Source organism: Lygodium microphyllum, chromosome 19 (assembly GCF_053477565.2).
Source record: "Lygodium microphyllum isolate KBCC chromosome 19, Lygodium_microphyllum_v1.1.10, whole genome shotgun sequence".
Taxonomy (NCBI): Eukaryota; Viridiplantae; Streptophyta; class Polypodiopsida; order Schizaeales; family Lygodiaceae; genus Lygodium; species Lygodium microphyllum.
Genome location: NC_141153.1, coordinates 82,734,687 through 82,759,618, shown reverse-complemented (window position 1 = coordinate 82,759,618; position 24,932 = coordinate 82,734,687).

The following is a 24,932-nucleotide window of genomic DNA, read 5'->3' as shown; positions in this document are numbered from 1 at the left end:
CTCAGATCATTCAACTACACACATCTTATCCAACATATTCATGATGTCTTCAGAATCTTATTCAAGTGCATTTTTAGTTAGGCACAACACTTTTTCCCTTCTCTTCATCAACAATACCACTATGAGAAATGAGAATGGCTATCTTCTAACTAAGTAATACTTAAGTATTCATGTGCACTTACATAATATTTTCACCACAACCTAGGATGTACGATTCGGGTCCTCAGGCGAGGGACAACACTTCAAGTTTACTTGGAACTTGACATGTCTCCAAAGCCAACAAAACATGTCTTATGTATGACAAGAAGTTTAGAATTGTCCCCTAAGGCGCAATTGTACAAGAGGTCTTGTAATTGTAGATATTGAAGATCCCAAGGAGTAATATGCCATCAACTTCTTTTCAAGTTCTTCCATCCTCAACCCAATAATTTTTCCCTTCGATTCACCATGGGAACTTACCAATAGAATGATCACTATCAAAACCTGCCACAAGAATTTCAAGAATACCACCAACTTCAACAACTAGGACATTTATTGCCACTCCAACCATAACTTACCTTACAACAAACAAGAAGCTCTATGATATCAATAGTCTACATGACTCCTCCAAGGACAACACTCAATGTTCCTTGGCATCCACATCTTTAGTGCAAGTTGAAGCATGCCACCTATGATGGAGAGTGTCATGGGATTGGCACCTATCTAGGAGGGGGATAATATCAATTGCAAGAAATAAGCAGCGTGCAACGTGAAAGCAAGTATAAAGAAGAAGCCTGATTTTATGGATTATTAGCTACAACATAATGTACATGAAGCACTTGCATATTTTAATTTTCAAAAATTTGGAATAATTGTATTAATCTATCATGTAAATCCGTAAGCCAACTATGATCCTATGCAATTTCTAGTGATAATATAGGATCCCAAGGAAAAATCGCAAAGGTTATAGTTTATTCTCACCATAGAAAAGCATGCAATAACAAAAGATGGGTTGGATGCACTAGAGGGATGGGGAAACCGTGATCCTTAAAAACATATGTAAAAAGGATGAGAATGAATAAAACATGCTATTCATGTGTGCACAAAAGTTGTGCACTTACCTTCTTGCTTTCTTGAGAGAGAGAGAGAGAGTGAGGGTGAGAGTGAGATATTGAGAGTAAGAGAGTGAGGGTGAGGGACCAAGATGGTGAAGCTTTTCTCATCGTCTCTTCAAGCACTTTCTCTTACCATGCCCATGCTTCTCTTTTGCATGTAGAGGTCATAGAGGATTGAGAGTCGAAGGAGCACTCACTTCATTCATGGAGTGTGCAAAGTGCATCCTTCATGGGATTGAAGGAAGGCCATACCACTCACTACAAATGAATGCTTGCATTCATGTGCAAGAGGCTATGTGAGAGGTGGTCATTGATTCTTGTGTGTCAAGGATTTTGAAGGAATAAGAGTGTGTCCAATGATCCCAATAAGTTGAGTTCGTGTACCACAACATGAGCTCTTTCAATTTGATCCACATTATTTTCATTTCTCTGTTGTCATTGTGACCATAAATGCTAGTAAGGTCCATGGTTTGACCATTCCATTCAATCTCTAACACTAAGATCCTTCCATCTTTGGATGAGAATTTAAGGTTGGATTTTTTTACAGCTCTTCACTCCATGAAGCACATTGATGCTTCTAGTGAAGTACCACCCAGAAGGCATTTATACCCCTTGTGGTAAAAAATATTTCCCCCCCCAAATGGAACTTGTGCTCTTCTGCCATTACTACATCAAGATTTAATTAAGCACCCATCTCTAGAACAAGCTTCTCTTTTGACTGAGCCGTTTAGGTGCTTGATGTTGCATGCAGCTAATTTCATTTGATTTGTGATCATTTTTATTTTTATTGAGAATAATATTCATCTTCTAATGCCTTTATTCCAATCATCTTTTCCCCATTGCCTTTGATCCCCTTGAGTACCAAATCCAGCTTGTTTTAGGTTTGGTCTCCCAAATAAGTTTAAACTTCAAACTAGTTAGTTTTGTTTGTTTTGAAGCCTTTTAGATTGTTGTATCTAGATAGTATCCTGATTTTTGTGTCCATCCCTTGGTATTCCTTTTTAAGACGATCCAGTGGAATACAATGGAGATGTGTAAAAGTGCTTGCTCTACCCCTACCATTTCTTGGGATGGCAACCTTTTGGCCATAGGTAGAGCACTTAGGTCCCCTTCATCAGATACTCCTTGAATGTGGTTGGTTGAATTATTCATGTTGCTTTTGATTGTAACCTAGCCACCCTACTTGTCTTTGCTTTGCTATAAATTTTCTTCTTTTTCAGTTTTGTCTTTGTATTTTCCCTTTACCACTTCAACCCATGGTGCAAGGTAAGGCCTTCATTTTTAGACTCAAAGGATTTTTCACTTCCCTTGCTTCTTCTTTATCCATGAAGAAACTTTGTTTCCTTTTCCTCTATGTGCATGTGCGTGTGTGTGCGTGTGCGTGTGTGTGTGGGTGTGTGTGTGCATGTGTGTGTGTGTGTGTGTGTGTGTGTGTGTGTGTGTGTGTGTGTGTGTGTGTGTGTGTGTGTGTGTGTGTGTGTGTGTGTGTGTGTGTGTGTGTGTGTGTGTGTGTGTGTGTGTGTGTGTGTGTGTGTGTGTGTGTGTGTGTGTGTGTGTGTGTGTGTGTGTGTGTGTGTGTGTGTGTGTGTGTGTGTGTGTGTGTGTGTGTGTGTGTGTGTGTGTGTGTGTGTGTGTGTGTGTGTGTGTGTGTGTGTGTGTGTGTGTGTGTGTGTGTGTGTGTGATGAGGAACCTAAGGTTTCACTTTGGGAGTTCAAGGTACATGTGCATGTATGTGTGTGTATGTGAATATGTGCTTGTGTATATGGCATACTATGCTAGATTTTAGTTCACACTCATTTATGATGTCCTTTGATGAATGAGAATAATACTCATACTGATCTAGCTAGAGTAATGTCAAATCTAGGTTTCAAGCATGCATTGGTGATGATATCACCTATAACGATCATCTATGTCGCAATGAGTAAGCTCTAATGAAGTCTTTAATTTGAACTTGAATATGATTAAACTAATACTATGATTTAGAGACTTGGGACACATTGGTTTAATTTTCATGTGCTAATGTAGAAGGCTAGAAAGAAACCATAACTAATATTTGGCTAGTAGCCTTTATCCATGACCTTTCAAGATGTTATATTGAGCCAATACATACATCAAATTCCTCCTCTTGCAAAGAGAGAAAGGAAAACTATCAAATCCATTCCCTTACAAAGATCTCATCAATATGGTGCAAAAATGATAGATGCCACAACATGAACATTGAAATATTCATCCATTATAATAATTATGTACTAGGCATCAATGAGTTGTCACCATAGTGAGTAGGTGGGTTTTGCAGAAGCAACCAATAGATATATAGGACACTCTTTCTTAGAGACTAGAAAATGAAGATGAGCATGCACAAATGGATCTCTATTTTCTCTCTCTTTAGGAACGATTTGATCATGTTCTGTTTGGGTGCCTTTTACCCTTCCTCTTATTATTGAAATCAGAGGTTTTAATGCTCACTTAGAGTGTACTCCTTTCCAAAGTTGTTGCCATCACTTTCTTGACTTTCTCAACACCTAAATTAGTTCATGGAAGTACTCATCTAGAAATGGATTAAGTCTTGTTTCAAGAGTCCATTGTAGAATCCCTAAGAGTTTAAAAGGCCCAAAAGTGAGTCCAAATCTCCCTTGATATGGTAGTACTAGCAGTAGTGCAAATAGAGGTTGAAATGAACCCGAATAAAAAATTTGATAATACAGTCCTTATGGGCTTACCCGAAATATTTGATGACATGTGAATACTTGTCATCAAATATTTGATAATACAGAGTCCTTATGGGCTTACCCGAAATATTTGATGACATATGAATACTTGTCATCAAATATCATCCCAATCTAAGGAAATCAAGAGGAGGGTGTTGATGACTCTGCCCAAGAGGTCAAAGCCTACTCTAATACTAATTTTTGGATTTAGGATTTGCGTGAATGCACAAACATAGTTTGGATAAGAAAATGCTTGAGAGAGTGTAACTCAAAGTACATTAAGAGGTGAAATTTGAGAAGGTTTACAAGACTAAGTATACCCTAAAGCGAATAGGTATGTATAAGACTTAGGGAAAGAAACCTCTTAAAAAGGGAAAAAATAGCATGGTGATCCTTATTGTATTTACACACATCACTACTAAAATATGGTAGCAAAAATCTATCAAGATCTAAAGTGGATATCCTTCATTTTGATCAAGGGAGGCAATATATATTTAAAGAATTTAATGCATTTCTAGCTAAAACTTGAGATAAAACATAATGAAAATACTATACACCACTAGTTTCAATATTTGGCAATGGAATTCAAATTATTTTTGTATAATTTCTTTTTCTTTTTACAACTATTGCATTTGTATTTCTATTTGATTGGTTGTAACAAGAGAAAAACTTGTTTCGTGAGAATGTACCTACATAAAGTATCTCTCTTTTCTTTAGGGCATCTACATATAAGATTCACCATTATTAATATTATTAGCAAATAAAAAATATGTACATTAGATAATGCAACATAGTTTTGGATTACATATTCTATTTACCTTGCAACCATTCCACTTAAACAAATAAGCATCATGGATATTTAGGTCCTCATTTGCTAGGTCCATTTGTACTTGACATTATACTAAGCATTATTAAGAGCTCATCCTCTGATCAAACCTCGAATATCATCATAGGATTATCAATGTCATTTTGTAAGTCTTAATCAATTGCTACAATCTTTCTATCCACATAATGCCCCTAGGGGATCCATCCATAAGAAATCATCTATAGAACGTGCATTCAAAGGATATTAAGAAATGTTGAGATATTTGCAATCACACCTACTATAGCCTCTTTGTATGAGGTAGTTTAGGCTTAGGATAGGAAAGCTACTTTATCCCATAGGCACAGAGAGGGAGATTGCTACCCATCTAGCAACTATAAAGCCATCCATCGACCATACCTTCTGCACAACTTCTGCCATGATCTAGATCCCGCATATTTTGACATTTTAACATGGTATCAAAGCAGCTCAATTGAGCATGGCCAACACCTGGAGCAGCAAGAAACAGCCTACAGTTGCCTTGTCGAGCAGAGAGGCTGAGTACAGGGGTGCAGCAATGACTGCATGTGAGGTAGCTTGGTTGCATAAGCTACTTTATGATATGCATCAGCCTACAGATGGGCCAGTTGTCATTTATTGTGACAACATGAGTAGTATACACTTGGAAAATAACCCAGTCTATCATGCTAGAACAAAGCACATTGAGGTGCATTATCACTATGTGCGGGAGAGGGTTTTACTAGGTCTTATTGATCTAGTTTATGTCAGCACAGAGGATCAGGTAGCTGACATATTCACGAAGGCATTGGGCGCAGAGAAGCTGCGCAAGTTCAGAGACCTGCTTGGTGTGCACGAATTGGGATTGAGCTCGAGGGGGAGTGTTGAGATATCGAACTCCACTCGCGATACGCCAGGGTGACCGTTGTGTATTTATGTCACTGACTTGTCAGTTGTAGATGCGGTTGGTACACCGCCCATGAATAATAGCTACATGACAGCTATCCTTATCTACTCTAGTTCGTGGCTCAGTTAGCATGCCACCTTAGTTAGTTGAGTTTGGTTTGAGACCCATATATAGGGTTCTTCTATTTCTTTGTAAGAGAGTTCTTTTGGCTTACACAACTAAGAAGAGAAAAACTATTTTCAGCCTCCATCTCTGTGTGTATTCCCCCATTGTGCAAGCAAGAAAGCTTTAAGTGAGACTCCTTCCTTCTCTCCCACAATCTTGACACAGTTAGTATGCCACCTTAGTTAGTTGAGTTTGGTTTGAGACCCATATATAGGTTCTTCTATTTCTATGTACTAGAGTTCTTTTGGCTTACACAAACTAAGAAGAGGAAAACTATTTTCAGCCTCCACCCTTGTGTGTATTCCCCCATTGTGCAAGCAAGAAAGCTACAAGTGAGACTCCTTCCTTCTCTCCCACAATCTTGACATGGTACCAAAGCCTTGTTCGTGGTAAGGAGCTCAAGAAAGCAAGCCAAGCTCGCGGTGTTCTAGTAAGAGGAGCAGTGTTGCTTTCATTTTCTGTTTTGGGAGCAGATCTCTGCAGGTAGCATAGCCGAAAATTGCAAGAGTGCATTGTTTCAGGTTGAGACGCCCTTCGCGATGAAGCAAAAGGCCAGTATATGCTGCGGGAAGGGGCTTTAGCCCTCGGCGACCCTGTTTTTTTGATTTGAGGCCATTTCGGGGCCTGTTTTGGAGGCGAAAGTTTTCTACACGCACTCAAGAAAAGGCCCAGTTTTATGCTGTGCAGCCACTGTTCTACAGGCCGGTGAAAAGTTACTGTAGAAATTGCATCGTATGCCTATGCGCAGAGACATTGGGAGTTACAGAATCATCCTTGTTGCTTGTTGATGCAAAATCATCACTAGGAAGTGATTGTGTGGTTAAATACCACTTTCGTAAGTTTTGCAGATTTACCCTTGTGAGGCTGAAGCTGTGTTCTCTGCAGTGACAGAATTTTTTGCAGTATTCTATAATGGCGTCTGATTCTCTTTCACAGATTGTAACTGAAAAGCTTGACAAGAACAACTTCCAAGCATGGAAGTTTAGAATGACGAATTTCCTTATGGAAAAAGGATATTGGGAATTTGTTGTAGGAAATGAAGAAGAACCAGTTCTTCCTGATGTTCCCAATCAACAGCAAATGCAGGCATTCAAAGCATGGCATGAGAGAGCCAGGAAAGTTATGTACTGGCTGTCTATCAGTATTTCAGACTCTATGATTGTGCATATTCAGGATGCAAGTACGCCAAAGGAGGCATGGGATACTTTGTCAAAAATGTATAGCACAAATACGCAAGCCAGGAAAATGCAGCTCAAGCAAGAGTTGCATAATGTGCAAAGAGAAAGTATGAGCATCAATGACTACCACATGAAGGTGAAGAAGATTGCAGATGCACTTGCTTCCATTGGGTCGCCAGTGGAAGATGATGATTTAGTTTCCGTGACCTTGAATGGTCTAGGAAAGGATTATGCACAGTTTCGGACATCCATTTCAGTTCATGAAAGATTTCCTGATTTTGAGGAGTTGATTGCTCTTCTAATTTCTGAGGAGCAGAGAAATGGTGGTGCATCTTCTTCAGGAGGAACTTCAAAAGAAACTGTCTTCTACTCAAATGCTGGAAGAGGTAGAGGCAGAGGTAGAGGAGGCCGATTTGGAGGCCGTGGTAGAAATCAGAATATGCAGCAAACTCAAGAAAACCAGTACTATGGAGGAGGACGTGGTAACTCTAGAGGCAGGGGGAGTCAAAGAGGTCGTGGTGGATGGCAAAGAGGGCAAAATGCAAACAGTAATGTTGAATGCTACTACTGTGGTAAAATGGGTCATATGGCTAAAGACTGCTATAAAAAGCAGAATGACATCATGAATGGGAAATTGCAACAAGGGAATTATGCATCTTCTAGTAGACAGGGTGATGACAGAAATGAGTATTTGTTTATGGTACAGCACATGAACAATTCTGTGACAAGTACAGAAGAAAGCAACGATGTGTGGTATGTTGACTCAGATGCATCAAACCACATGACAGGTCATGCAGAATGGATGGAGGATGCAAGGAAAATGAAAAAACCAGGATTTGTGGAGACTGGTGATGATACTACACATCCTAATGTGCAGATTGAAAAATTTTCTTTATCTATGCAGGATGGGAAAAAGAAATACCTGTCCGATGTATTTCATGTCCCGAATATCACCAAGAATCTGGTTTCTGTTGGTCAAATGGTTGAGCAGGGCTTGCAGGTCAGATTTAATCCTCATGGATGCTTTGTTGAGGATATGAAAAATAAAGGTCGCTTGATAGCAAAAGGAAAGAAGAAGGGCAGAATGTTTACATTGGATGCAGACATGCCTGAATTGAGTGCAGCAATGTTTGCACATGGGACCGATGTAGTTGCAGATATTGATATCTGTCATAAACGCATTGGTCATGTTAATGTACATCGACTTAAATCAATGCAGGCCCAAAATATTGTTGCAGGATTGCCAAAATTCAAGGTTGCAGAAATGCATAAGATATGTGAAGCTTGTCAGTTTGGAAAACAGGCAAGGAAACCATTTCCTAGACATGTTCAAGAGAGTAAGAAGCCATTGGAATTAATCCACTCTGATGTGTGGACTACTAAAGCTGCATCTCTTGGAGGCTGTCATTATTTTGTCAGTTTTATTGATGACTATAGCAGAAAAGTTTGGGTGTATTTTATGAAAAAGAAAAGTGAAGTTTTTGGGTATTTCAAAACCCTTAAAGCTGTGGTTGAAAAAGAAACAAGCCTCCAAATAAAATGCCTAAGGTCAGATGGAGGGGGAGAGTACCTCTCAAATGAGTTTGCAAGGTTCTTGCAGGAGCATGGCATAAAGCAGCAATATTCATGCAGTCATACCCCATAGCAAAATGGAATTGTAGAAAGAAAAAACAGGCATATTGGAGAGGTATCTCGTGCCATGCTCAATGAAAAAGACTTGCCAGATTTTTATTGGGCTGAAGCAGTTGCTACAGTAGTCTACATAATGAACAGGACTCCCACTGCAGCAATACATGGGATGACTCCAGAGGAGAGGTATACTGGTAGGAAACCAGATATTTCTCATTTGAAGATTTTTGGCTGCATTGCCTATGTTCATGTGCCAGATGAGTTGAGATCCAAGTTGGATCCAAAAGCTGAGAAGTGCATCTTTATTGGTTACTCTTTGTAGCAGAAAGGGTATAGATGCTATAGCCCTTCTACTCGTAAGTTTACAGTGAGCAGAGATGTTGTTTTTTATGAGATGAGTAGCTGGTATAAACCAGTAAATGTGATTGATAATGTAGATGCACAAAATGATAATGCTACATAGAATTCACAGCAGTAGTCAAGATATTAGTGGACCTGGAGCGTCCTCTAGTAGTGGTTCACATTCTTCGCCATGGACAGGCAGATTGAGATCAGGAGAATCTTCTCAAAGCAATGCAGATAGTGGTATGCAAGTATCACGAAAAGGAAAAGAGAAGGTAGATCAGCCCATGTTTGATGTGAATGCAGGTCACTCTTATGTGGATGGTGAATCCAGTGGCTTAGAACAGAGCATTGATGATGAGTTGGGTATCCCCTCTATTGTTACACCTGGAGTAAGGAAGACCAGGGATATTTTGAGAGCACCTGGAAGTGAGCCTACTTTGCGTAGGTCTACCAGAGCTAGGTATCCTGTGGATAGGCTGAAATATGATGGATTTACAGCCATCCACTATGCATATATGGTCAAAGTGATATAGAAACTAGAACCCACTTCTTTTGAGCAAGCCATGGGAAAAGAAAAATGTGAGAAAGCCATGGATGAAGAAATGAATGCCTTGGAAGCAAATGCTACATGGGAGTTGGTACCTTTGCCTAAAGGTAAGAATGCAATTGGTTGTAAGTGGGTTTATAAGGTGAAGCACAATGCAGATGGTTCTGTGAACAGATACAAGGCAAGATTAGTAGTCAAGGGGTATGCACAAACATATGGCATTGATTATGAAGAAACATTCAGTCCGGTTGCAAGGATGGCAACCGTAAGAGCAGTCATTGCTATGGCTGCATCAAAGGAATGGTCTTTACATCAGATGGATGTAAAGAATGCCTTCTTGCATGGTGATTTGCAAGAAGAGGTCTATATGGAGCAGCCACCAGGTTATGTGCATGCTGTTCATCCTGATTTGTTTGCAGGTTGAAGAAAGCCTTGTATGGCTTGAAGCAAGCACCTAGAGCATGGTCTGACAAGATAGGACAGTATCTTGTCACTATTGGCTTTCAGATTTCCAAGGCAGATTTCTCACTTTATGTGAGAAAAACAGAGAAAGGTATTATGCTACTTGTCATTTATGTTGATGATTTGATTATGACAGGTGACAGTGATGAAGATATCCTTCATGTGAAAATGCTATTGAAGCAAAAGTTTGAGATGAAGGATTTGGGAGAGCTACGTTATTTCTTGGGCATTGAGGTGATTAGATCACCAAGTGGGATAGAGCTCTTGCAGAGGCAGTATGGATTGGACATGCTGTCCAAATATGGGATGACAGGCTGTAAGCCTATTTCAGTTCCTTTGGAGCAGAATGTGAAGCTGAGCGCAGATGCAGGTGAGCTTCTGGAAGACCCTACTATGTACAGACGTATAGTAGGAAGCTTGATTTATATGACTATTACCAGGCCAGATTTGAGCTATGCTGTTGGATTGGTAAGTCAGTTTATGCAGGCTCCAAGGAAACCGCATTTGGATGCGGCTAGACGCATACTCAGATATGTGAAGTCCACATTGTAGTATGGACTATTTTATGAGATTGGGCTTCAGATACAGTTGCATGGATACACTGATGCTGATTGGGCTGGTAGTATTTCTGATAGACGATCTACCAGTGGATATGTGTTCTCTTTTGGGAGTGCTGCAGTCACTTGGAGCAGCAAGAAACAGCCTACAGTTGCCTTGTCGAGCACAGAGGCTGAGTACAGGGGTGCAGCAATGGCAGCATGTGAGGTAGCTTGGTTGCATAAGCTACTTTATGATATGCATCAACCTACAGATGGGCCAGTTGTCATTTATTGTGACAACATGAGTAGTATACACTTGGAAAATAACCCAGTCTATCATGCTAGAACAAAGCACATTGAGGTGCATTATCACTATGTGTGGGAGAGGGTTTTACTAGGTCTTATTGATCTAGTTTATGTCAGCACAAAAAATCAGGTAGTTGACATATTCACGAAGGCATTGGGTACAGAGAAGCTGCGCAAGTTCAGAGACCTACTTGGTGTGCAAGAATTGGGATTGAGCTCGAGGGAGAGTGTTGAGATATCGAGCTCCACTTGTGATATGCCAGGGTGACTGTTGTGCATTCATGTCACCAACGTGTAAGTTGCAGATGCGGTTGATACACCGCCCATGAATAATAGCTACATGATAGCTATCCTTATCTACTCTAGTTCGTGGCTCAGTTAGTATGCCACCTTAGTTAGTTGAGTTTGGTTTGAGACCCATATATAGGGTTCTTCTATTTCTATGTACTAGAGTTCTTTTGGCTTACACAAACTAAGAAGAGGAAAACTGTTTTCAGCCTCCACCCTTGTGTGTATTCCCCCATTGTGCAAGCAAGAAAGCTACAAGTGAGACTCCTTCCATCTCTCCCACAAGAAGGCTATGATGTGGATAAGGATCAGGAATGTTACCGTGTTCCCGCAGCACAAAGGAGCGGAAAATGGAAAAAATGAAAATAGCAAAAAAGGCAAAGGATAAAAGCAGAAAAAGGCGCCTTAACCGGGAGCCAGTCCCTGAAAAATTTAAATGTTTAGGCACGACCCTCAGAAAGCTTCGGTGTCGGCCCGAGGCAACAAAAGAATTAAAATGCGGAAGCGCCCCCAAATCTTTGTAAAAGAGTGCCAGGCTCACTCCTGTGCAAAGTGTACGCATTAGTGGGGAATAGGATAAATTAGAATGGTGGGAAATGGGAAAAAGGGCCTAGGCTACGGCCGGCCATGTAAAAGAGGGAAAAGGGGATGACCGCCCAAAAAGGATTTAGGGCTTTGTATATAAAGTTGAAAAGTGAATGAGAAGCTCATTCTTTGGTGTGTGGCAAAAAGAGTCTTCTTCTTCCTCTCTTCTTCTCTCCTTCTTGCTTGTGTGTGCTCTTGAGAGAGGGAGTGTGAGAGTGTGAGGGAGTGATTGTGTGTGAGAGTGAGGGATCAAGAGGGTGAAGCCCTTCACCATCTCCTCTTCTCTTCTCTTCTCTTCTCTTCTCTTCTCTTCTCTTCTCTTCTCTTCTCTTGCGTGCGCGGCTATGGAGGGTGGAGCTTGGAGATGGAGGAGGTTTGAGGATGCTTGAGCTAGCATCAAGAATCGTGGAGCTACCGGAGTGCAAGAGAGAGGAGGGTATGTGATCGAGCATCAAGGTAAGCTCACTACACTCGTAGGATCGACGGCGCATCCGCTAGGTGAGAGATAGCCATTAGAGCTCGCTTGGAACGCTTGAAACAATAAGCGGTTCATGGGTCTTGGCGGTTAAGCAAAAGCTCCCACATTTTGGTTCCGTTGCCGGGACCAACGGATTCAAGCTTGAGCACTTGCACAACCCATGTCGAGCATCGAAGTAGGGTACTCATCCCCGAAACGGAGCTTGAGATAGTTAGGAAGCTAGGTGTTTTTAATCTTCAAAACAAGTAAGTATTTTGGATATTTTGGTTGTTTGATGATTGGAAAGCATGGAGGATCTATTTCAGTTTTTTGCCTTCGATCTTCGATGCATTTAGCGTAGGTTAGAGTTAGGAAATCGAACTGGAAAAGGGTAGGGTTTACTGTTTCAAAACAAGGCAAAACAGGGAAAAATCGTGCAAAATGCGCAAAATGCTCGCTAATGAGGCCTAAGATAGACAAGAGAGTGATTGGGGGCGTCAACGCCACATTTGGGAAGGCATATAAGAGCCAGAGGCCAAAAGAGAGCTCATTTGTGCCATTTCAGTGTGTGAGAGAGAGAGGGAGAGAGCTAGAGAGCCCCAGCCTATGTGATTCGATCGCATCATCGACACACTTACCGACCCATTAAGGTATACGAACCTCTCCCTCTACTTCCCTAGATAGGATCTAGAAGTGCATGACCATGGCGTCGGCCTACATTGGGTGAAACGATCGAAATCGCATTCGCACGGGTTACGTGTGCTGCGTTCGGCCCATCCGAGTGGCCCGTCCGAGTCAAAACTCTTTGCCATGTGGCACATCCGGCCTCAGCCCGGTCCGAGCGACCCGTCCGAGTCTCAAATTCGGCACTTGGCCACACCCAAGATTCGGCCCTTGGCCAAGCGCCGTTCGACCCGTCCGAATTACCCTGTTCGAACCTGCCATTCAGCCCGTACAAATAAAAATATCCTAAGTCAAATCCGGAAATTCGGCCCTCGACCCTGTGCCTCAGCCCGTCCGAGAGACCTACTCGGACCCTGCAATTCGGACCAATTGGTCTGAGTGTAACTTTTTGTCAAATCTGTCAGAAATTTGACCCGACCTGGCAAATACGCATTAGCGCAACTTGTCAAAACCCTTTGGGTGCTCAGAACTTGATTCTGGCACACGTGATAAGAGAAATTGTAGTACACAGCCGCTTAGCGGTTGGCAGTAGACCGTTGAGGGACCCAAGGACTTGGACGCGAGCTGCTGAACGGTAAAACTTGATCGATCGGAAGCAAACAAGGCAACATACAAGGAAACCCTAAACCCTGACTAAACAGCTGGAAAATGGACCTACAAGCCTATCAGGCTCGAAACGAGCGAGAGTGAGTAAGATGCCGAGGAATTGCTTGCAGCACTTACATTGAATTTCTGCACTTGAAGTACACTTAAGAAAGCTGAAAGCCTGATTGGGCACAAGTGCACAAGAAACAACACACTCACCGAGTGACCATAAATTGAGGTTTGTATTCAATAATCAAAGGAACTCACTCAAATAAATCGCTTAAGGAACCCACTAGTAGGAGAAGACCCCAAGACTTAGATAGGTGCCTAAGTGTCCTACTAGTAGGACCTGGAGAAGACACGAAGACACGGGAAGCAACAAGATAGAGGATTGGACGCTCCCGGAGCTGCTTGGATTTATTGAGAACCTCGTGGAGTTGGAAGCAGAAACAATATCGGGATCAAGAGGTGAATGAGGAGAGGACCAATTAGACTTAGGAGAATTTCCAACCTCAGTCCAGGAACTGGTCCACAACTATGATCTACTCACTAGGACCGTGATCCAAGGTAGACCTGTAGAGGAAGTGGTAGCAAACCTGGAAGAAGAGAGAAGAGCAATCAAGAGAGCGCTAGAAGGCATAATTGCCTACAACCATGAGCAAAGGGCTAGAAGGCTATAGCAAGATGTAGATATGTACGAGGCTAGACGAGTGCTAGACCTAGCTGGAGCAGCCAAATCTGGACCGAATGTAGAGAGCGAACGGGCAGCAGAGGCTGATATGACATTGAGAGAATTGGTAGCAAAGCGACTCTTGGACAACACGTCCATTGAATAGAGTGCTATTGCCCTAGCCACTGCGCTACTATCGGGATTGGGAGTCATGCAAGGGGCTAAAGGGTAGGCTAGAATCCCCATCATAGCAAAACAACTAGCTAGATACGAACCTAGTAGCGACCCGTACAGCTTCATGGAGCAGTTTGAGCAAGTATGTGAGGCAAACGGTCTTACTGACCCTGCGCAGCGAGCTCATACTTTCGGCTTGTGCTTAGGCGATAAGGGGAGGACCTGGTATTCTAGTCTAGATGATGCAGAACGTACGAACTTTGCTCGCCTTAAGGGCCTCTTCATCAAGAGGTTTTCGGAGGCAAGGTATTCGAATAACCTAGGCACGATATTCGGATAACCTCATCGTTAGGTTGATGAATATTAGTCAAAGGGAGAAGGAGGACATTAGGGATTACGTCACCTAGGTGCGTAGCCTCTATAAGAGAATCCCTGCCAATGAGAGACCTACCGAGAGGGCAGTGTCTACAATGTTCATGAACGAGATTCGGAGTGAGGAGCTCTACAAGGCTTTGGCCAGTAACTCCACCTTGCAATGGGACGTGCTAGCTAGAGTTTTCGAGGAGGCAATACGCGTAGATGATCAACTCAGGGAACGCAGCATGAGGACCACTAACAGAGAAAGTGTAAGCCAGAGGGACCCTGAGAGATCAACTACTTCGGGGAAAAAAGCAACTACTAGTGTGCAGGATAAGGGAAAGAGTGTAGACCACGACCAGGGGATGGCAGAAATGAGAATGGAGATTGCACGTTTGCAAGAGCTCTTGAGGAAGCCTGTGAGATCGCATGTACAATGTATATACTGCGGCGGCAATCACCTCCCAGTTGAGTGCCAAGATCCTAGATCTCGGCCGTGCTCAAATTTCGGTAGATTCGGGCATGATGCAGTGCATTGCAAAATGCCGAGGAGATTCCCATACACGCAGCAGTACAACCCTCCATACTTAGGTAATAAACCACCTAATTTCTTTGCAAGGGGAGCCCAGTTAGCTCTTCCAGCACCAACTGACTCAAGACCTGCCGTGCCTAGGCTGGAGATGAACCCAACTGGTATACCCAGACCACCAGGGCCTTTTGTAACCCACCCATCTAGCGATGCTCGTGTTCACTTTGTGGAGGAGCCTAATGAGGAAGAAACATATGTCAACCTGTACATATCCTATGACGAGGAGGGCAACCTAGTCCTGATGGACTATCTGTCGGTGCTGGTGATGGCTTTAGGAAGAGAAAAAGGCAGAGGCTTTGGAGGGCCAAGCCAAGATCCAGTCACATGTTGGACTTGCGGCCACCCAGGCCACATTTCATCACGCTGCTTAGAACGGGAACAAGCTAACAAGGACAAAGCGGATCTCCGATGCATAGAGTGTGGAATCACACATCTGTTTCCTGACTGTCCTAGGCAGAAACCATCAACCAGCTTTGCCAACATGCCATCGGTGCCTTTGGGGCTCTTTGGAGTGGAAACCTTTGGTAGTGAAGATACGCCCATCCCACTACATGCTATGATGCGAGCTCAAACAAAATAGGCAGGCATCTCCTTGCCAAGGCTAGGTAACCTTGACGCAACCTCAATAGGAAAGAAAAGCCGGAGGAGATGGAAAAAGAGAACTGATGCAAAGAGAACTCTTAAAACCGAGGAAGTGACTACGTTAATAACGGGAAAGAAGGTCACAAACGCAGAATCGAAGACCTCAGCTCCTAAGACAGCCGAGCGAGGGAGTGCCAAGGTAGGGGAATATCCCCATCCCAAACGGCAGCTCGAGGCTATAGCTAAGGTCAAGGAGTGGGTCAGGGATGCCCAAAAGCGCCTCAAGGATGCTGAACCCATATTAGAAGATCCTATTGACGATTTCTCCAACGTGAGCACACTGGCCTCACCTTCAAGACCACCAGCTGCGAGCATACCTGCACCACTGGGGGCGACTCAGCAACAAGGCCAGGGGGAAACTTGCCAGGGTAGACAGAACGCATGGCCTAGAAATGCTAGCCTCAGGGGAATACAAGAGCCCAATAGCCTTCTCACAAAACTTATTGTCTACTCCAGTAACTCTAAGCTTGGAAGATCTGCTTAGGCAAAATCATTCCTTGTGGTAGGAGAAAAGACTCGATGGAGGGACACACAGGACTTGCGGGTGTTGATCCACAAGATCATGATGCAGTTACACAAATCCCAAGTCTAACTCTACACTCAAATCCTAAGTCTTTGCACATCAATGCTTTTTGGGAAGGCACTGAAATGCATGCACTTTTACCCGTCCTAGCCTTAGGAGATATGACGCGAAAAGGAATTGTAGACACAGGCGCAGGTATTAGTGTACTAAGCCATGCAGTCTTAGAGGCATGGGAAACCCTCCTGTGGAGACTGCCGGGTTTAACGTCACGTTAGCAAATGGGATGAAGGTAAGACCATTCGGGGTCTTAAAGAATTGGCCAGTAAAGATTGCCGGTGTGCAGTTTTCCCTAAACTTCATTATCATGAAGAGAGTGGATTATGACATACTATTAGGCCGACCTTGGATGAGGAATGTGCGTGTCATTGAGGACTGGGGCGATGGTTTGATTTTCCTAGGGAACAGAACTAGTGTAGTGAGGGTAGAGATGGGCACTTGGAAGACGACCCCTGTTGACCTGGATGCCATCTCAGCTATGCTGAAAGGCGATACTCAAACGACCAAACCCTATGGATCACTCAGTAAATATATTCCTTGCCCTGAGGATGAGAGGGATTGGATGGACGTTTTGGCAACCATTGACCTACCATTCTCGGATGAAGAAGAATTATATCGGCAAGCTGCTAAAGCCGCAACCATGCCAATTGAGGAGCCACTTGTGCCACTCTGCATGATGGCAGGAAGCTCACTCAACCTAGGCAAACCAGCCTCGTTCCATATCGCCAGCAACAAACTAGAGCTTCAAGAAATCGTAGAGTATCTGACCAATAAACTAAAAGGCAACTTGGCTGCTAACTTAAAACCTCTACATGATCTATTAGCTAAGCTAGAATGGAAATGAACCAAGGTCCATGACCTGAATTTGTTATATAACTGGGCTTTAGTTACTGATGACACGGAGACTAGAGAGGAAAGCTAAGGTGATGATGAGTAGTCAGAAGGATAGGACTCTGATGATGAGGAGTATGAGGACTGTCGCTCTACGGGAGAGTAGAGTGAAGAAGAGATAGATATGATAGAGTACGACACGAAAGGAAAAGCGATAGAACAAATCAGGGCAGACTCGAGGCCTAGGAGAGGAAGGACCAGTCAGAATGAAAAAGGAGTCATGCGAATGGAGTGTGACAGATCCTGGCTAGAACGCATAGGAGCCGTGGATTACGAGCAAGCTGAAGTGGCACGACCATGGATAATCCCAGTGCTCAAGATGGATGCACCTACTAAACTACGACCCCCTAGGGAAACACCTTCCTCAAGTGAGGAGTGCGAGTTTAACTCAGAGTCGAAAGTCAGCACTGAGAGTGATCCCGAGATACCACAACCTTCTAAAGTCAAACGCACCAAGGGAGACTTGCCAGTCCACCTAAGGCGCAGTAGACTAAAGGAGGAGGCCAGGAAGCAAGCAAAGGACTCAGAAGCAGAAAGGCAAAAGAAACCACAGGATCTACCCAAACGGTTTACAAAATTTAAAAAGGGTGACAGAGTGGTGATTTTGCTAGGTGCGAAAAGACAAGGCCAAACTAGTGAACCAATCGAGGGACCCTCCAAAGTCAAGGAAGTTAACTTGGCTGGGGAAGGTGAAAAGCCAAGACCTGTATTCATTGCTGATGACTTGACGGAGGATGAGGAGACCCAACTTGTTGCACTCTTGCAAGAGTACATTGACGTATTTGTCTGGACGTTGGATGAACTTAAGGGAGTCGACCCTAGGGTTGTGACTCATAATATCCCAATGGTCACTGATGCAGTGCCAACGAAACAACGACCTTATCCCATGAATCCCAAACACGCCCATGCAGTAAAAGAGGAGATTGATAAACTCATGAGGGCAGGATTCATATATGAGATCGAGCGCACGAACTAGGTATCACCTAACATGATTGTCATGAAGAAAAACGGAAAAATCCAAGTGTGCGTGAACTACAAGAAAGTGAATGCTGCTACAAAGAGGGATAACTATCCTTTACCTTACACTGAGCACATGCTTGACAGGGTAGCAAGTAAAGAAGCCTACAGTTTTTTGGATGGTTTCTCGGGCTATAATCAAGTGCAAGTGCACCCTGACAACAGGCACAAGACTGCCTTTGCTACGGAATGGGGTGTATTCGCCTACATTGTCATGCATTTTGGGTTGATGAATGCACCTGCGACTTTTCAACGCCTAATGTGCACTATCTTCAAGGACATGCTTAGGCATGAACTGGAAGTGTTCGTGGACGACTTGTGCTTACAGTCTAGTTGGACGAACCACTTAGAGAAATTGAGAGCTGTCTTTGAAAGGTGTAGGTTGTACCACCTCTCGCTGAACCCCTTAAAGTGCCAGTTCTGGGTGAAACACGGATGCATTTTAGGGCACATAGTGTCAAGGAATGGCATTGCCACTGACTTTTCTAAAGTCAGAGTCATTGTTGACTTACCGCCACCTGATAACTACAAGGGAGTTTAGTGCTTCTTAGGACAGACTGGATATTATCGACACTTTGTACTAAATTACGCACTAATTGCTAGACCATTGTACAAGTTGTTGATAGTGTTCGAGTGGATTGAGGAATGCCAGCGCGCATATGAGGAGTTGAAAAAGGCTCTTACGACTGCACCAATCTTACAAGCCCCAGACTGGAACATAACATTTCATGTACACATAGACGCCTCTAAGTTCGTTATTGGAGCCGTGCTATGCCAGCCTGGTGAACATAACTTAGATTAATTGGTCAGTTTTGCCAGCAGGCAGCTCACAGAGACCGAGATGAACTATTCCACGATAGAAAGGGAGGGGTTGAGGCATTACTTGTTGGCCACTCCCTTTGTCTTCTTTATTGGCCATCAAGCCTTGCTATATCTTGTGAACAAGCCTTGCAGTATGGGACGCATAGCTAGATGGTTACTCCTTCTACTGGAGTTTGACTTCTCTATGGTTGTATTGTACGCAAAGGAAAGCAGCATTACATGGCTGACCACATGTCCCGCATACCCACAGGAGAAGCTGTTGGACAAGGCATACCTGATGATTTACCGGATGCTCATCTCTTTAACCTGTCTAGCGAGAGAGAATTGTTCAAAGCTGATCTGACGCCGTATTGGGCCGATGACATAGTGCAAGTACTAGAGAGCGGACTACTTGAGCAACCCATTGAGAAGGCCAGGCTGAGAAGACTTATCCTGAAAATTCAGCCATACCAATTGATAGCCGGCCAACTCTATAGGTTGGGACAAGACGGTTTATTGCACAGATGTATATGTGAGCATGAGATGCACGATGCATTGAAAGAAGCACATGGCAGAATCGCTGGAGGACACTTTAGCGGAGACACAACAGCCCGAAAGGTGCTACAATCCCAACTATGGTGGCCCACCCTTTTCCGCGATGCAGCTAAATTTGTAAAGCACTGCGATGAGTGCCAAAGGACCAAAGTGACTGTGCGGAAAGACAAGATGGACTTGACCCCTGTCACAGCCCGACAACCCTTTGAAAAATGGGGCATTGATTTTATTAGACCTATCAGTCCTGCGGCACAATATTCCTAAGCTCGTTACATCATAGTGGCAACTGATTATCTAACGAAGTGGGCAGAGGCATGAGCCACGAGGAAGAATGATGCTAGGACCACTGGAAAGTTCTTGTGGGAGCAGGTCATTTCACGGTTTGGTTGTCCAATCGAACTTATAAGCGACCAAGGCATGCACTTCGTTAATGAGGTGATTTCCCACCTGCTCTCTACCTTCCTAATAATTCATCGAAAATCCTCTCCCTATTACCCTTAGGCTAATGGCGAAGCTGAATCCACGAATAAAATCTTAGTCAACGTGCTTACAAAGGTAGTGTCTACTTCAAGAAGTGACTGGGACAACAAGCTAATGGCGGCCTTGTGGGCCTATCACACGGCTTATAAAACGGCTGTAGGACAGACGCCTTTTAGGCTGACGTACTGAACTAAAGCCATTTTACCCTTATAATTTTTCATCCCTAGCTTAAGGATAGCAGTCCAGGAGCGTTGGGAGGGAAGAGAGGCTTGGACCAATCGCTTAGTGGAGCTAGAGCGCCTAACGGAGACCAGACTCCTCGCCACTCATTCTCTGATTTGTGAGAAGGCTTGACGAAAGATGTGGTTTGACAAGCATGTCAAACAGCGAGACTTTGAACAAGGGGACCTTGTTCTGCTATACTCTGTAAAAGGACATAAACAGAAGATGAAGTTTCGGGGGCTAGGGCCTTTCAAAGTACGCATGATTGGTAGAACAGGGAATGTTGAGTTAGAGACACTTGAAGGTGAAGGAATAGGATTTTTTAATTGTAGCCGCATAAAGAAGTACTATCCTCCTTCCCATCCATTACATGAGCCACCCATGCTAGAACCCCCAATGAACGTCTGCATGGCTACTATAACCGACCTTACAGATCAGGATAAAGAAGCAGTGGCACCGGCGTATCTATGAATCACAGTCGCAGTAGGAGCGACGAATTCTTTCGATGCCTTGATTGATGAAGGTGTCGACTACAACATCTTGATGCATGACCATTGGACATGCATTGGTCAACCGAAACTACAGCCCACTAATGCCAAACTCACCCCGTTTGGGGGTATTGCTTATTCACTCCTAGGGAAGTGCAAGGTAGTCGTTTCTTTCGAGTCTGAAAGTTTACTAGCTTTCTTCCATGTGTTGCATGACACTAAAGGAACCGGTAATGTGTCACTATTGGGTCGTACTTTCAAGAAGCAAACGAACTGTAATGTGGATTACAACCTAAACCGCATTCATCTTGCTATAGGCAATGTGCGTATAGTGACGACTTTCAGCAAGGGCTGTCCTGATTCCTCCACCATTATGAAGCCACCGGTAGAAACCCCTACGACCACGCTCCAGCCCAAGTCTAAACATAAGAAAACTACAGCCTCATGCCAGGCTCTTGACCCTAGGCCCAAACCCACTAAGAGTGATCACAAGGCCAAGGAGTCCAAGCTTATATGGGTGCCAAAACGACAAAGACCACATCCAGGTAGACCACCCAAACGTGATCCTAAATGCCAAAATAATCAGCCACCATCACGGCCTAAGAGGCAGTTTAGACGCTATCGACGTAGACACACAACTACACCGTGATGGATCCCCAAAGATCTCTTGCGAGCACAAGGATACTACGAGGGCAACCCCTAGATTTGGGTGCTTAAAAATGGCCAGTTAAAAATCTCATCTACAAGCAATCTCACCCCAGTGAGGGAGGCTTGCACACGTGGTGCCCAAGGCATAGTCAGCAAACCATTGCCCGCTGTGGCTAGTAAGCCCCAGCTCATCTATCGACCAGAGCAAATGCCACATGCCTTATACTTACCTAATAAACCTTCCTACATAGTACGACCTTTCCTCTCCTTGGCTAAAGACCTCGCCTTGACTTCTGGGGATGACTTTAATAACCTGCATCAAGATGTTGGACAAAATTTTCACTACATTCGCTAGAAGTTATAAGAGGCTAGACCTAGGTCTTCTTGACAAAACACTTGCTTTGGATGTTCGTGCATTACCATGCACTTGGGAAGAATACAAACTTATGACCACTAAATTCCCCAAAATTGCTGCCGAACTGATAGCAAATGATGAAATATCAAAGGAACAAGCTACCCTCAGAAGACTTATCACTTTATATTGTAAGCCTCCTCAGTCTGTTCCTAAACACAAGTTGCAAGAGCTCACGCAGATGGCAAGCTTGCCTTCCACATTCTTGCAGCAGTGGTTTGCTCTGAGAATCCAATGGGAGAAAAAAGGTTGCTGGATAATGACCAATGCTGAGCAATGCAGGGTAGTTAAAACCATCGAATATGACCCTACTTATGTGGCACCTATCTCGTTTAGGATTTTGGCCATCACCCACAACCAGCATTTAGACGACCATGTGCTCGCTCACCCCTACATTGACCAATTCCTCACAGAAGAGGAATTACATGTTGCCAGCCGCCTTAATACTAGAGATCTCTTTCACAATGTCTTGACCTACATCTCCCAAGTCTCCATCCAACCATCTGCTCTTGATTGTCATGCTCAACTGGAATACAATCCAAAATTCTACAGGTGGCTTCTTCACACGTAACTCCTACCCCAACAAGCCCAAAGCCCCTCAACTTTTAACCCCCAATCCTAGGAAGGATTCTTTTCTAAGCCGGAAGGGGAGGGGGTATGTGGGTATGTGGTGAAGATGAAAGGAATCAGATAGGAAATGAATAAAAAGGGGGTACAATAAAGTAAAGGTAGTGAAATGTATAAGCATATAGTATGAAAAAATGGCTTCCTAAGAAATTCATTCAAGAGTTTTTATTCTCACGCAAACAGCAAAGTGATATGTGGAAAATGCTAACGAAAGTTACGAATTATGGCAGGAGCAGAAAATGTCGCAGCAAGAGTGCGCCCATCGACTCCCGTTCACAGAACAATGCAGGAGGGTAGTGGAACAATGCAACCTTACAAAGTATATTGAAAAATTCTCGTAGGAGCCGGATCACCTAAAATACATAGAATTCCTCAGAACATACAACCCGAACCAAGAAGGTGGCATTGTAACAGTGGTCCGAGGAGAGGGTGCAAAGCAAGTGCAAGTCCGGTTGGATCCAACCTTGGTGGAGAAGGCTTTGGGATTGGTACCAAGGACAGAAAGGAGACAAAAAAGGGATGTTTATGCCTTGCTGAAAATGAGGAAGGAAGAGGTGCTCACGGATGACAGTACAAGCATCCAGGACATCCCTGACACAGAAGCCAAGTTGCAGGCCAAGTTGGTGCACGTGCTCTTCTCCAGCCTGCATTACAATTCCTTAATGCATCGAATTAGCATGCCAGTACTAGAGAATGTAGCAGCCCACACCCTAGACGAAGTAGATTGGAATGGGTACGTGAGGAAAATGATTGATCAAGCGGCCAAAGAACTAGCCCTAGGAAGTGCACCAACAGGAGGAGAATCTCTGGCTTCTAAAGTTACAGAAAGGAAGAAAGCCTCCTCCAAGGCCTCCTTAATTGGGTATGGAGGAGTCTTGACTGCACTCATCCAAGAGGTAGTAAAGGAAGCACAGGAGGCGAAGGAGGGAGAAGGAGAAACGCCGGAGAGGTCGCCTCCTCGCCAGGACAAAGACAGGTCCACCGACATAATGGAAACAGAAGAAGAAGGGGAGGGACAGACTAGCAAAAAGACAATCAGGATAACGAAGAAGAAGGCGACGCAGAGGAAGAAGAAGAATGACGAAGGCAGGAAGAAGAAAAGGGAAGACTTGGAAAGGGCGAAGAAGGAATCCCTGAAAGAAGCAAAGGAGAGAGAGAACAAAGAGACATGAGGAGGAGAGGGAAAAAGAGGAGTTACAGAAAGCAAAGGAGGCGTCAAAACAAGAAGCAGAAGAGGAGAAAAGGAGGGAAAAAGAACAGAAAGGGAAAAAGAAGGAGGAGCAGAAAAAAAGGGAGGAGGAAAGGAAGAGAAAAGTGGATGAGGAAGAGGAGGAGCTACAAAGAAAGGAGAAAGAGGACCTGGTGGAGGCCACCCACCACCGGTCCATTGAACAACAGTGCCAAGCAGATGAACTAAGGAACCTAAGCCCGCACAAAGAAGAGGGGCCGGGGTCTAGCACACAGGTGCCAAAGTTTGTGCCACCTCCAGTCCCTGAAGGCAAGGGCAAGGCCCCGCTCCATCCGATCCCTACCCTCCTGGTGCCTTCTGCGGAACTCACCACCATCACCCCCAGCATCCCGACTAGTGCAGACGTGTCAAACTTCATGGCGTGGATGCAGTATTTCATCAACAAGGAGATGGGACAGGGGCAGAGCACGGAGACTATGGCCACAGGATAGAAGAGGCCAGCCACGGATGCAGAGTCCAAGCAAGAGCCCAAAAAGCAAAAAGTCGAAGCCTCAACCTCACCCATTCACATAACGATGACGCCATCAGCTAATTACGACGAATACGTCGCCGAGCTGCTCTCCCAATTGGAGAAAGCGAAGGAGGAACGCAAGATAGCCGTGGTGGCTAAGTTGGCAGCCGAGAAGGAATCAGTGGCCACCTTCCAGCTGGATAAGACAAGAATGATAGCCTTGCAGCAGCGGGAGATTGCAAATCTGAGACAAGAACTGAAGGCTAGGGATGAGAGGGAGGAACACTAGAGGCAACTACTCGAAAACGAGACTCAAGAGTTAGTAAACATGCAAAGAGAGCACAAGCTCCTAATAGTGCAGTACCAGGAGCTTGCTGCAAAATCTGCTCAGATTGATGCACTCGTGGTGGAGGTGAATGCCAGGGACGAAGAAAGAAAACGAGGCATGGAGGAGCAGCAGGAGGAACTCAAGCGCCTGACAGATCAGCTAACCTCTGAAAGAGGAGAACAAGAGAGGCTAGTCAGGGAACTAGAGGATTATGAGTAGAAACTCATGATGCTAACCTTAAGACAGGGAGAGGGCTTGGAAGAAATGAACAAAAGGGCAGAGGAGTGGGCTGCGCACAACGAAAAGAGGGTGAAGACATTGGTGTGGCGCCTTGCTCTGACAGAAAATGAAAAAATCATTGCGGAGAGCAAGGCGGAGGCTACCCAAGTGGCCTTCAACACACTCAACAGAAGGCCTTCCTCGACACCATCCTGGACGCCATGCACGCAGC